This window comes from Oncorhynchus keta, chromosome 21 (genome assembly GCF_023373465.1).
Source record: "Oncorhynchus keta strain PuntledgeMale-10-30-2019 chromosome 21, Oket_V2, whole genome shotgun sequence".
Lineage (NCBI taxonomy): Eukaryota > Metazoa > Chordata > Actinopteri > Salmoniformes > Salmonidae > Oncorhynchus > Oncorhynchus keta.
Genome location: NC_068441.1, coordinates 44,854,174 through 44,865,934, shown reverse-complemented (window position 1 = coordinate 44,865,934; position 11,761 = coordinate 44,854,174).

The following is an 11,761-nucleotide window of genomic DNA, read 5'->3' as shown; positions in this document are numbered from 1 at the left end:
CTCAAAGTTACATGATGATTTTACCTCAAAGTTACATGATGTGTTTAGCTCAAAGTTACATGATGTTTTACCTCAAAGTTACATGATGTTTTTACCTCAAAGTTACATGATGTTTTTAGCTCAAAGTTACATGATGTTTTACCTCAAAGTTACATGATGATTTTACCTCAAAGTTACATGATGTTTTACCTCAAAGTTACATGATGTTTTTACCTCAAAGTCACATGATGTTTTTACCTCAAAGTTACCTGATGTTTTAACTCAAAGTTACATGATGTTTTTACCTCAAAGTTATATGATGTTTTACCTCAAAGTTACATGATGATTTTACCTCAAAGTAACATGATGTTTTTACCTCAAAGTAACATAAACATTTCACTTAGCTTTTACTGAGCTTTAAGGACTGAGCATGTTGTGTGTGTGAACGAGAATGGACAGCAATACGCTATATCATACCATATCAGAGCTCTTTACACCTCTCAAGTCTCTTGACTTAATGGAACGATGGGTGGAGAACATCCTGATTTAGGTAGAGAGATCAGCAAGGCTTTTCTTCCTCCCTTCCCTGTTGTTTCAAGATGGGGGAAGCCAATTTGACAGGGCGGCATTGACACTTTTCGTCACCACCTTCCCTCTTTTGGCAGACATCTGTACCCTGGCCGGATGCCAGAGTATACTGTAAGCACTAGTCTTTCTCCAACACATGAATAAGTGGGTGTGGTGGAGTATGGAAACTGTTACGAAACAGTATTGTCACCGGTTATAGAATGATGAATAACTCATTTCTTAATCAATGTACAGTGGGGTCCGGAATTATTGGATTCCTTGATAAAGATGAACAAAAAAAAAGACTGTATAAATGTATAAATTATAAAGATGCTGAACTCAGTATTTGTATTTTATTTTATACTGTCTTTTTTTAATCAAGGGATGCAATAATTCCGGACCCCCCTGTACATACTGCATCCAGCACTACTCTACCAGGTTGCTTCCCAATCCAAGAGTTTATCATACATCAATTGTTTACTTGAGACTAAAACAATTTGCTAGCTCAAATCAGGCATTTCTTTGGAGATATCCAATGTCAATCAAATAAGAATTTTAAAAAAAAAACATCCCTCTCATCGCTCTTAGAAGATGTCCTAAATGTTTCTCTTTTGGTGTTGTCTATCTTGTCTAGTCCCTAAACTATTGTCATACGGTACATTTAAAGCACAGCCATGGCCCTACCCTGGATAATACGGTCCTCTCTGTCAGCTAATCTTTTCCCCCTCCATCCTGCACATTGCAAACAAGTCGGGACAGCTTGTATCGCATCTCTGCTGAATAAACACATGCAGGAAATGAATGTGGTTTCCAGTGATTCACTCCATACTGGAAGCATTTATTGTAAGAAAGCCCATTCAACACAGCTTTGGCCTCACATGTTCACTATTGACTCTTTATCAGATACATATCTCATTTTTTACAAAAAATATATTGTAAGCTTCTGACTTATTAATAGTTTATCGAGGGAATTTTTGTATTTAATATTGTATTAATCTTTGAGAAAAATGTTGATGTAAATGTCTGTTTCTATCTCACTGTAACGATTGACTTTCCTCAACGTTTCAATGTAACCAGAACTGCTTTCTTGGTGAAATTGACGGTGTACTCACATATTATTTTTGGGGGGGTTCTCCCTTGCTCTCCTCTGCTCTTCTATCTTTATAGTACAGCTGGTTAGGGACTGTCGGAGGGAGCAACGAGTGTTACCTTTAGCTGAACCATAAAGGCTGGTGCGTGCCTATGGGCACCCCCCTGTATTCTATCCCTCCCTCCCCTTACAGGACAGGCATTTTCCACACATCCAACTGTGCCACAGCAACAACGACCAATCAAACAACACAAACACTGAAAACAAACATGAAAGTGGTCAAGTCAAGACGTATCACAGAATAGCACAGAATATCTCATCCAGATTTGTTTTTGAATTATTGCTGGTTGTAGTAGTTACATGAACTGTATGGTATTACTGTTCAGAAATAGTCGCTACAATTATCCTGTTGAAGTAAATTAAAATTACGATGATAGCAAATGTATTTTATTAAACAACAGTACTGATGAACTTGACTTCCTTACAAGGGTCAACTAGTACACCGTCTACATGTCATCAAGGCCAAGGTTTCACTGGGAGAAAACAATATTTTGTATGGGTTATCCCTTTAAAGGCAAAACTTAAAGATGACAGTTAAGATACTATCCTGTGAAAAGTGTGTATGATGCAAACATCTACAGGTATGACAGCGTATAACATAGACAGGGCATGAAGCCAAGGGTCGGGTAGGTTACTTTCTAAATGTAATCCATTACAGTTGCTACTGAACTGTCCAAAATTGGAATCAGTAATGTAATTTTTGGATTACGTAATCTGATTACTTTTGGATTACTTTCCTCCTAAGAGCCATTAGAAAAAGACAAAAAGGATCCATCAAACGCATTTGGTGTGTCATCATATGACTTGTGTTCAGACTCAGGTGGAACAAACTTGAATTTGCACCTTTTTTCAATTATTAATTGAATGTCATTGGGAAAATGACAGAACGGTGTCATAATGTATTTTTTTTGCAAACTGAAGTCTGAATTGAAGTAATCATGTAGTTTTTAAAAGTATCTATTGTCTGATTACAATAGTTTTGCTGGAACATAACAGATTACATGTAACTGATTACATACTATGCATTTGGAAAAGTATTCAGACTTCTTGACTTTTTCCACATCTTGTTACTTTACAGCCTTGTTCTAATATGGACTAAATATTATTTTCCCCTTCATCAATCTACACAGAAAATCTCATAAGGACAATGCAAAAAAGGTTTTTAAAAATGTTAGCTAATTTACTAAAGAAAAAAAAATGAAATATCACATTTACATATGTAAGTATTCAGACCCTTTACTCAGTACTTGTTGAAGCACCTATGGCAGTGATTACAGCCTCAAGTCTTCTTAGGTATGATACTACAAGGTTGGCACACCTGTATTTGGGGAGTTCCTCCCATTCTTCTCTGCAGATCTTCTCAAGCTCTGTCAGGTTGGATGGGGTGCGTCACTGCACAGCTTTTTTCTTGTCTCTCCAAAGATGTGTGATCAGGCTCAAGTCCGGGCTCTGATTGGGCCAATCAAGGACATTAAGAGACTTGCCTGAAGCAACTTCTGAATTGTCTTGGCTGTGTTCTTAGGGTCGTTGTCTTGTTGGAAGGTGAACCTTTGTCCACTCTGAGGTCCTGAGCACTCTGGAGCAGGTTTTTATCAAGGATCTCTCTGTACTTTGCTCCGTTCATCTTTCCCTCGATCCTGACTAGTCTCCCAGTCCCTGCCTGAAAAACATCCCCACAGTATGATGCTGCCACCACCATGCATCACTGTAGGGATGGTTCCAGGTTTCCTCCAGACGTGACACTTGACATTCAGGCCAAATAATTCAATCTTGGTTTCATCAGACCAGAAAATGTTGTTTCTCATGGTTTGAGAGTCCTTTAGGTGCTTTTTTGCAAACTCCAAGCGGGCTTTCATGTGCCTTTTACTGAGGAGTGGATTACTCTACCATAAAGGCCTGATTGGTGGAGTGCTGCAGAGATGGTTGTCCTGTAAGGTTTCCCCATCTCCACAGAGGAAGTCTGGAGATTTGTCAGAGTGACAATCAGGAGTCTTGGTGGTTCCAAACTTCTTCCATTTAAGAATGGAGGCCACTGTGTTCTTGGGGACCTTCAATGCTGCAGAAATATTTTGGTACCCTTTCCCTGTGCCTCGATACAATCCTGTGTCGGAGCTCTACGGACAATTCCTTCGACCTCATGACTTAGTTTGTGCTCTGACATGCACTATCGACTGTGGGACCTTAAATCGACAGGTGTGCCTTTCCAAATCATGTCAAATCAATTGAATTTACCACAGGTGGACTCCAGTCAAGTTGTAGAAACATCTCAAGGATGATCAATGAAAACAGGACGCACCTGAGCTCTATTTCGAGTCTTACATCAAAGAGTCTGAATACTTATATAAATAAGCATTTATTTTTCATAAATTTGCACAAAAAAAATGTAAAACCTGTTTTATCTTTGTCATTATAAGGTATTCTGTGTAGATTGATGATGATAATAAAAAATAAACATCTATTTTAGACTAAGGCTGTAACGTAACAAAATGTGGAAAAAGGGACTGAATACTTTCCGAATGCACTGTATAATGGTGATTGATGCCTTCACAGAACATGCATCAGACCATTAGTTCAAGACAGAACATGACTAGGGCTGTTGCGGTGACCCCAGTACCACCACACCAGCTGACACAAGTCATGAAAGCAGTCAAATTCCAGTTGACAGTTTAGTCACAGTAAATAAGCTTCACTTATGCTGCTGCTGGTCATTAGAAGTCTACCAACTTGCTAACTGCCTGGTACTCAGCACTCTATTGTCACTCTGTTTCGAGAGGTATATGATAATTGTCCATTCTAAATCAAAACAAATTTCACACGTATATTATTTAGTATATGTAAAGACAAGATAAAAATCAAGAACAGTCTGATGGGTGAAAATATTAGCCTATAACTTGTGAATTATATATTATCACTTGTAAATAATGCCCAGCTTTAAGAAACAATGCCTTTTTTGCAACTTTTTCGAATCATAGTCGCACACCACATGTAGCATAGCCCATTGGCCTATATGTTTTGTTAAGGTTTGCATCACAACTAAAGTGGCCAAATAACTTCTTAAAATTAAGCACATTAATCCGCATTACAAGGGGTATAGAGTCTAACTGCCATTTGCGGTCACTTTTGAAAATGGTGTTTTCCCACTAATGGAACATTGGGCCTACTGTCATGTGCATGTGCACACTGCTGCGCTTATAATGTGAATAAATAGTCTAATAGTTGATCAACATTTTAAGCTAAACGTTCTGATCTGTTGCATTCATTTGGGATCTATCGCATCCAACAACTGTCTCAGACTATGTTTGGAGCCACAGCCCTAGAATTGATGCCTTCACAGACCATTCACATTAATTTGAGACAGGACGTGACTCCTTCACAGACCATGCACATTAGTTTGAGAGGACATGACTCCTTCACAGACCATGCACATTAGTTTGAGACAGGACATGACTCCTTCACAGACCATGCACATTAGTTTGAGACAGGACATGAGTCCTTCACAGACGATGCACATTAGTTTGAGACAGGACGTGACTCCTTCACAGACGATGCACAATAGTTTGAGACAGGACATGACTCCTTCACAGACGATGCACAATAGTTTGAGACAGGACATGACTCCTTCACAGACCATGCACATTAGTTTGAGACAGGACGTGACTCCTTCACAGACCATGCACATTAGTTTGAGACAGGACATGACTCCTTCACAGACCATGCACAATAGTTTGAGACAGGACATGACTCCTTCACAGACCATGCACAATAGTTTGAGACAGGACATGACTCCTTCACAGACCATTCACATTAGTTTGAGACAGGACATGACTCCTTCACAGACGATGCACAATAGTCATGACGTTCAATATATCCTTGGATGTAACATGTATTACTTGAACTTGTCTAACTATCCTTAGAGACAGACTGGTTATAGGGCAGTTCTGGCAAATACAAGATGGGCTGATCCATCTTTAGCCCAGGTGGCCGGTCTAAATTGGGGATTTTGGGCAGAATAATCCCAATTTGGCTGATAATGGGTGCCTCGAGGGAAAAACAATTGGCCAGTTTAATAGCACCAAATGGGCGAGTGTGTTAGAATTGCCTGGGCCAATTTCTGGTCCCAGTTCATCCCTGAAAATTGTTAATCTCAAGTGTTCACTCTACAGTCACAAACATTACCATACTTTGAAACCAAGGAGGTTAACTGTCTCAAGGTTCATTTGAAGGCATGATTGATGGTAAACAGACCAGAGAGGTTCATTTGAAGGTGTGATCGATTGTAAACAGACCAGAGAGGTTCATTTGAAGGCATGATTGATGGTAAACAGACCAGAGAGGTTAAATTGAAGGCTGTATCTACTTTGTTTCATGGGTCATTTGAATTCTGCTACAGCATACAGTATCTCTCGTCGCAACGTGCTCTTGGTTATCTTTGCTCTTCCTGAAATCTTTGTTGGGCAAGACATTGCCTGGACTTATTAGATGGTTCAGTGGTCTGTAAAGAAGTTGAATTACAATATACTAAGGGGTTGAATTACAATACACAGTTGAAGTCGGAAGTTTACATACACTTAGGTTGGAGTCATTAAAACTTGTTTTTCAACCACTCCCCAAACTTCGTGTTAACAAACTATAGTTTTGGCAAGTCATTTAGCACATGTAATTTGTGCATTACACAAGTAATTTTTCCAACAATTGTTTACAGACAGATTATTTCACTCATAATTCACTGTATAACAATTCCAGTGGGTCAGAAGTTTACATACACTAAGTTGACTGTGCCTTTAAACAGCTTGGAAAATTCCAGAAAATTATATCATGGCTTTAGAAGATTATGATAGGCTAATTGACATCATTTAAGTCAATTGGAGGAGTACCTGTGGATGTATTTCAAGGCCTACCTTCAAACTCAGTGCCTCTTTGCTTGACGTCATGGGAAAATCAAAAGAAATCAGCCAAGACATCAGAAAAACAACAAGTCTGGTTCATCCTTGGGAGCAATTTCCAAACCTCTGAAGATACCATGTTCATCTGTACAAACAATAGTATGCAAGTATAAACACCATGGGACCATGCAGCTGTCATACCGCTCAGGAAGGAGACGCGTTCTGTCTCCTAGAGATGAACGTACTTTAGTGCGAAAAGTGCAAATTAATCCCAGAACAACAGCAAAGGACCTTGTGAAGATGCTGGAGGAAACAGGTACAAAATGATCTATATCCACAGTAAAACAAGTCCTATATCAACATAACCTGAAAGGGCTCTCAGCAAGGAAGAGGCCACTGCTCCAAAACCGCCATAAAAAAGCCAGACTACGGTTTGCAACTACACATGTGGACAAAGATCATACTTTTTGGAGAAATGTCCTCTGGTCTGATGAAACAAAAATAGAACTGTTTGGCCATAATTACCATCGTTATGTTTGGAGGAAAAAGGGGGAGGCTTACAAGCCGAAGAACACCATCCCAACCGTGAAGCACGGGATGGCAGCATCATGTTTGTGGGGGTGCATTGCTGCAGGAGGGACTGGTGCACTTGACAAAATAGATGGCATCATGAGGAAGTAAAATTATGTGGATATATTGAAGCAACATCTCAAGACATCAGTCAGGAAGTTAAAGCTTGTTCGCAAATGGGTCTTCCAAATGGACAATGACCCCAAGCATACTTCCAAAGTTGTGGCAAAATTTCTTAAGGACAACAAAGTCAAGTTATTGGAGTGGCCATCACAAATGCCTGACCTCAATCCTATAGAAAGGAGGCCTACAAACTTGACTCAGTTACACCAGCTCTGTCAGGAGGAATGGGCCAAAATTCACCCAACTTATTGTGGGAAGCTTGTGGAAGGTTACCCGAAACGCTTGACTCAAGTTAAACAATTTAAAGGCAATGCTACCAAATACTAATTGAGTGTATGCAAACTTCTGACCCACTGGGAATGTGATGAAAAAAATAAAATCTGAAATTTGTCATTCTCTCTGCTGTTATTCTGAAATTTCACAATCTTAAAATAAAGTGGTGATCCTAACTGACCTAAGACATGGAGTTTTTACTGTGATTAAATGTCAGGAATGGTGAAAAACTGATTTTAAATGTATTTGGCTAAGGTGTATGTTAACTTCCAAATTCAACTGTACTTTGTAAAGAGAGAAATCTGAGAAATATATATGCCATTTAGCAGATGCTTTTATCCAAAGCGACTTACAGTCATGTGTGCATACATGAAAAAGAAAAAAGAAATCTCATCTATAACATCTTGTGCATACATGAAAAAGATCAAAGAAATCTCATCTATAACATTGCTACAAAGTCACAACCAGAATTCCTGCTTCATGACTCACTGCTACCAATCCACTGTTGGTTTTAAAATTATTTTATTCCTTTGAAATATCAACACTATATGCTTTATGTTCTGTGTGTGTCAATAGGCCATCACATAGATCAGGTTTTGTCCCAAGTGACATTTCTGATGCATAGAAATGAGTTGTGTCATGCACCTCAGTAATTTCCCTTCATTTTCTTTTCTTTTCTGTAGTTTTCCACTTTTGCAATAACATAATGTACAACAGAATTTCATAAGGTGCTTCGTTTGGCTACATTTGAGTTGTATTCCATAAAACCTTTGCTTTTTGAAAATATGTGTTTGTAATTCTATCAGCCTAAATTCTTAAATTTATAGTATGTGGGTGTCACACACTGATTGCCAGTTGGCATCACCAAGCCTTCCCATGATGCATTGGGCTGGGCTAGCTAACAGGTGGCTCCTGGGTGACTCCTGTCCCTCTCCCCCACAGAGTCCTCCCACTCAGTGCTAACGGCTAGCACATTACAGCGGCATTAGGAGTCTGCTAACAATCATTAACACCGTAGGCTTGGGAATCAGCCATGTGGTCAGCAATGAGGAGGAGACAAATAGAGAGAGAGGGAGACCTAGAGGAGAGAAGTGGAAGACAAATCAATCATCTTTTCATAATCCATAAGGACCATAATCCATAGAAATTGAAGACAATACTGGACAAATGTCAAAGGATAATACTTATGCGAACAGACATTTCAACTCCATTGTTATGAAGGCTGTGTTTGTCAAGCCATTTGGGCTGTACAGTACCACATCTGTGCACATGTAGTTTGTTGACCAAACAGCTTGTTCCAATTACTGTTGCTGCTCAGTGCTATTTAGGTGGACAGGGCTGCCAGTGTGTTTGTTCGGGAGACGACAGACGCTTTTAATTTGGCTAGAGATGCTGTGTCGGCCATCTTGTAATTTATCTGTTTTTCTGTAAAAAGTGACCTCTTTCACATGCGGCAGAGTCCCAGTTTTTTTAGCAGTTCCAGGAAGAGGGAAACATCCTTACTTTTGTTCCTAGCAGAGGTAGCTAGCAAAGCTAGTTCCATGAGAAATCTAGACATCTGTTGTCTATGAGGGTAGTAAAGGGATAGAAGGGTCGCTGTGGCCCCGGCGACATTGCAGCCTGGACTGCAGCCTAATTGGTAGAATTTGTGAGGAGCAGGGAAGGGAGGGGTATTGGGTCTCCTCTAGGTCTCCCGAGGAGGAAGAGGGACAGGCCACCATGTTCCCACAGAATGAGTCCAAAATAAAATAACAAAAAGCAGAGTAGTCACTTAGGCAGTGAGTGCAACCTCCTCCCTCCCCCTTCCCCACTTCCCTGGGTCTATGAGCCCCTCCACCCCACCCTAGCTAAACCCATTCTCATCTGTAATTTAGATGAATTTCTTCCACATTTTCTCTCCACATTTAGTTTTATCATCCTGCTGTAGTTCGATGTCCTTGTTATTTAACTGACCCCCCTGACCCCCCATGTTTTCAACCTTGTGCTATTCAGTGGTCGAGAGGTTCAGTACCGATTAGAGCGACTGCAAATGACTCTTAATGTAGAGCAGCAGAATTAAAAGGCGGTTATGTTGCGTCTGTTAGGAAACGGTTAAGAATTGAGTGAATAAAAGAAGTGATGAACTTCTAATTGACGTTGACATTTCTTCTATGAAACTGACATTGACATTTTGGAATGCAGTCAATCATACATGAACACATTCCCACTGAGGGGCTGTCAACTGAAACCATTTGTTAAAATCAAGACAGGATACTTAATTTGCCCACAAAATGTGACACACAACTTGGGTAACAATTGAGGATTCTTGTCATCTTTGAAGCCAGTGAGTGTTTCATGATCTGTCCTCCTCTATCTTGAAACAACAGTGTCATGTTACTTCTCGTGACCTAAATAGAAAGGTCATCGAGTCACGGCTTACATAAAATACATTTATGGCCCGATGAATTGAGAGTTGATAACTAGCTCCGGGCGTCGAAATGAGATCAAACAATTATTATATATTAGCTCATCAATTATGTTTTGGAGAACAGACGCAAATTAGAATCAGTTACAGGTACGAGTAACAGGTCCAAACTTGCTTCACATATGAACCACCCTGTGTTGATTGAAAATGTGTGAGTGGGTGCAGCAGTTTGGCCATATAGTGATACAACTAAAAAACATAGTTTTATACTGCTGAACTGTCATGCTTCCTTTGCTATCAACAAAACACCATCAAAACAAATAACATGTCTATGAAAAAGGGGAAGGAGGAAAGGGGTTTTCCATAACCCTTACTACCATGTTATGAGTGGACTATTGCCAATGCAAATGAGTATCTAGTTGTGATGAATGTGGGGAAGTGGAAGAGGGAAAACACTTTACAAGTTCATCAACAGGCACAAATACAGGATCATTCAGCTTTTATTGAATATTGTACATGTTGTCATGTAAAGGAGTGAAACGTGTCAAGCTAAACCCTAGCTACATAGAAGGCCAAGCTATCTCTGACATTACATTCTGAGTGTATGACAGTAAACTCACGAAACTAAGACATCCACTGGAGGCTTTCAAAAGGCCAAACAGCGATGGTGAGAACCTTAAACAGTTACTTAGCTAATAACTCGTTTGTGGCTTAAGCTAACAGCAAAAAAGCAACACCTGAGAGTAGACAAACATTAACAAGAGTTTGATAGCGGAGAGAAAATAAATAAAAGCTCCTCTGGTCGAAGAGGAAGGAAGTGTTGCCGTAACCGTGCTAGACCAGTAATCAAAGACAATTGAAGCAGTTCCTTGTCTCAGCTTTCAACCCCTCTGGAGAAATAAATAAATGTAACTGAAGGCAGTTACGGACAACCGCTAGCAGAGTTCAGCTACAGCGGGGTGACAGGTCTGGTCAAACAGGTTCTAAGGGAGACGCTCCTACTTGTTGGGCTGCTAGACATGACATGAGTCAAACAGCAAACTATTTGTCCAACTAGGCGGGTCTGTGTCCGAATACCCATACTAGCGTACTACATACTTAAACTGCATACTCATTTCGGTGTTTGATCTACTGTGGTAGAATTCGCTTGTCTTTTCCGATTCACGTGTTTGACAACAGCTGATAATCAGATAAATTGACGCGCAGTACCAAAATGAACGAATGGCGGGGTTCAACGCAGTTGCACATTAGATGGCGCATTTTGAGTACTAGTTTAGACATTTCACATACTATGAAAAATATTTTCGCATACTATTTAGTACGCTAGTATAGGTATTCGGATACAACCAATAGTTTCTTAGTGAACAACACCGCAGGGCACAGGGTAGTAAAATAGGGATGTCAGTATTAACACATTTCAATGAGGCGTTGGACAGCCCAGATAAGAGGTATGTTGTAGGCTTCCTACATACCATACCGTATGTGTCATTTAAGTGAAAGCTACTCTGAAATCCCGCTGTAATCTTGAGTCAAGTGTCTAACATGGATAATCGTATGATACGTTTGTTTCACATGGGGGCAGGGATTTGTGTTGTGAGAGTTGATGTGATCCATGTAAATAGACTTGCTGCATGAATCAGTGGAAGATTATTAAGCTGCTTTGCTCAAGAGTCAACACATTGAGCACCACAGCACCTTTGTTCAATCGTTTTTTTCCTCACCGATCAAAATTATCTTCCCCCTATTGTGAAACATCCAACTAACACATTTGTCAGTGTGTCATGTGATAAAGTAGAGATCCGCTTAAATTAG